A 3864-nucleotide genomic window follows, 5' to 3' on the forward strand; every position below is an offset into this window, starting at 1 on the left:
TGTATTTTATAAACTTTAATTTTTTTTTGCTTTAACATTTCATGTGTTTTTTAATATTATTTTTAATTATTTCTCTCTTATAGTATTTTTTAATAAATTTCATTTCATCCTTTTTCTTATTTATTATAAGGGCATAATTGAAAACAAATATATATTTTTAACATATTTATTATTTTTAACTAATTTTAACTAGTTGTTCATTATTCATAAATTATTTATTTAAATAGATGAAAATTTTCACTTTTGAACTTGTTAAATAGCTTCTCTGCCTTCTCACTTTTATAATCAACATAGGTAAAATTGAAAATGAAGAATTAAAGAAGGTATAAATGACAATAAAAAGGGCTAAAAAATTTTTCTGCAAGTGACAAATAATAAAGACCAAATGATATTTAGAAAAGTATGCTCCATGTAATGCTATGTTGTTAATTAATTTGTTACTGTCCTTGTCAGGCTCCCCCGGGGCTTGCTTGTAATAAGGATTATAACATTTAAAAAACAGTTTTTCAATCATAATTTGTGAAATATATATAGGATTAGAGGAGTATGAATTAAAGAAGGTGAAATAATTAGAATGTGGAGCATGTAAATTAAAGGATTAAAGTGTACATCCAATATTCTAAAATATTTTATGTATTCAGTATATCAAAATATTTTTTTGATGCATCTAGCACCAAGGTAAAAAAATACTTCAGGTGCTAAACACACCTAGAAAATAGTTTAAATACTGAATGTGATATAAAATATTTTAAAATACTGGATGTATACGAGAAAATACTTCAAATGTCGGATGCTCCCTGTTTCCAAATTAAATATCCATTTCTATTTGCTTGACCAGGAATAATTGTAGTCCAAGATGGGTAAATTTTGTAAATATATACCGGAATGCGGCACAACTCTTAAAACGAAATACTATATTTTTAAATTATTAACAAAAAAAAATATTTTCAAATGGAAAAAGAAATCACCGTCCAACTCCAACCGCGTTAACATGAACAGAAATTTAAAATTTTAAAAAATAAAAATAAAAATAAGAAAGAAAAAAATTCGGAGGCGTGGTCATGAATGAAAAAGCCCCACCATCCCCACTACATCCGCGCCTACACCAATAGACAGCATAGCTTCCCCTCCAAGCCCAAAGAATCAAATCCGCCCAACCTTTTCACGTCTCTCCAATTTCTCTTTTTGTGAATAAACTCTTCAAACTCTTTCAGCAATACTGAATTTTCCCATTAATCCTCTTCCTCATCCCTAATTTCCCACCTAATTAATCCTCGTGAACTCCGCCTTCTTCTTTCCCATCCCCTGCATTAATACCACCTCTCTCTTCTCTTCCCAATGGCTTTCCTCTCTGTCTTCTTCTTCTTCTTCTTCAATCGCCATGGACGGCGTTGATGCCCACCCACTCTCCGCCATCACGCCAGCAACCACTGCTACAACAACGACGTTTGTCGCCGCCGTCAAGCGCAGGCACGCACGCAGAACACCGGAGGCTGATGTGTCCGCCGTTGAGGAAGATCGCCGTGTGAAAGACATGGGGAAGAAGAGTGTGTACAGTCAGGCGTCGTTCATGCAATGGACGATCGCCGACGCCGTCCACGTGGCTAGATTCCATTGGATTCCCTGCTTGTTCGCTCTCGGCCTTCTCTTTTTTATGGCCGTCGAGTATACCCTCCGAATGGTGCCGTCCTCATCTCCGCCGTTTGATTTGGGGTTCGTCGCCACTCGGTCCCTTCACCGTCTCCTTCAATCATCGCCTCAGCTCAATACCCTCCTTGCCGCCCTCAACACGGTACGTCGTCCCCCCCATCCCAGTTTCAGATCTGAACCTATTCGATAAACGACATTGTAGAATCAAATCGCTCTTCTTCCTCTCTGTTCTTTTGCTGGTACAGAAAAATCTAAATCTGTTGGACCAAACCCAAGCAGGTGGGGTAGGATCAAAATCTGATCCCTCTGATCTCTTCATTTATGACCATATTTATTGACTTTGGTTTCTGAACAGGTGTTCGTTGGAATGCAAACCGCTTACATCCTATGGACGTGGCTCATCGAAGGGCGACCCAGAGCCACAATCTCAGCTCTGTTCATGTTCACATGCCGAGGCATTCTAGGCTCCTCCACGCAGCTTCCCTTACCCCAGGTAAACGAACAAATACTGATAATTCTCCAGATTGAAATATTTGTTGTTGCCACATACAGAAAAACATGGGGATGTGTGTGAGAAATGGAAGTGTACATTACATGTTTGGCTGTATCAGGGACTTAATTGGAGATGGGTTTGATTTGAATGGTGTGAACAGGGGTTCGTGGGATCGGGGGTGGATTTTCCGGTGGGGAACGTATCGTTCTTTCTGTTCTTCTCCGGGCACGTGGCTGGATCGGTGATAGCGTCGCTGGACATGAGGAGGATGAAGAGGTGGGAGCTTGCGTGGACGTTCGATGTGTTGAACGTGCTTCAATCAGTGAGGTTGCTGGGGACGAGAGGCCATTACACATAGATTTAGCAGTGGGTTTGGGAGCTGGCATTCTGTTTGATTCTTTGGCTGGCAGATACGAAGACAGCAAGAAGAAGACAACACTTTTAGCTGTCTCTTCTCCCAGTAACGGCTCCACCAAAGAGCCTCTCCTCATGTCTTGTAACACTAAGTAAACTAAAGGAGGCATTTTCCGTAACATATAGATTCATATGAGAGGATTAAGAAAATCGTTTAAGTTGATTATTTATTGTTTTTGTCTAATAATTGTGTTTCTTTCTCTAAAATTTCGTTATTTTATTGTGGATATTAACTGTGAAAGGGAAAAAAAATGAAAGAGAGAAATATGAAATTAATGAGAACAATGTTAGAAAAGATATTGGATGGAGAAGATAAAGAAAATTGAGTTCTTATTTAAGATTAGAGTTAAAATGTATCCAAAATAAAAATATTAGACGAAAAAGATAAAGAAAATAGAGATCGGGTAAAAATGCTTTCAGCTTAGGGAAAAATGTGAGGCACTGTGGGACTAAATGTAAGCAATTTTATCATAGGGATTCCAATCCATCAGATCTGACCCGTTGGTAGTTGTATAATGTATTAGAGTTTTAATATTACATATATACTCCTCTGGTCCTATTTATAGGGTAGAGAGAGAAGGTTTTTTTTGTCCTATTATAAGTCACCTCATTAAATTTTTACTATGACTTTACCATGTTGTCCTTCATTTATTATAGTGTAGATAGTTATTTTTTTAAAATGGGTATATATTAAATAGGGGTAAAGTTGGAAAGTTACTATATTTTAATGAAGAGTTAATGCAGTTTAAGGTTTTTCTTGGTCTGTGTGAAACTTACTGGAAGTGCTTTATAAATAGGATCAGAGGAGTATATTAACAATAATTAGGTCTATTGTTAGTCCAACTGTCCGAGAGGAAGCAGAGTTGATTAGGTATTGGCAATTAAGGTAATTCGTTTTGTATGATCATTTTGTTTTTCAATTAAAAGTTTCAAGTTCATGATAATTTTAAAAGGAAACCAATGTTGGTTGTCATTATTATATTTGTTTTATTTTCACATGAATTTGGGAGTTTTGTGGTGAGGGTGAAATACTAGTAATTGCAAAGGTTGACTTAAAATACGGGATATAACTATATGGGACTTATTATTTATTTATTTATTTTGTCAGGATGGATATGAATGCCTTTGGAGTGTTAGATTTGAATGTCAACAATAAAAATAAAAAAAAAGTGAATTGGCTTCCCACTTCCACGAGCTTCTCATACGCGTTATTCAGCCTTCTTTTCAAATATAATGATAGTAGCAATTATGAAACCCGGTTGAATGGAGACCAATTTTTTATATTTTATTATAACAAATGTTCAAAT

General features: G+C 36.2%; 1 pseudogene; it reads left to right on the forward strand.

Annotated features, from left to right (window-relative positions):
• The first annotated feature begins 1129 nt into the window (after positions 1–1129).
• Positions 1130–2653, forward strand: LOC114747415 (phosphatidylcholine:diacylglycerol cholinephosphotransferase 1-like; annotated as a pseudogene).
• The last annotated feature ends 1211 nt before the right edge of the window (positions 2654–3864 follow it).

Source organism: Neltuma alba, unplaced genomic scaffold, assembly GCF_004799145.2.
Source record: "Neltuma alba isolate B1F8T4 unplaced genomic scaffold, ASM479914v2 tig00005301_pilon, whole genome shotgun sequence".
NCBI lineage: Eukaryota > Viridiplantae > Streptophyta > Magnoliopsida > Fabales > Fabaceae > Neltuma > Neltuma alba.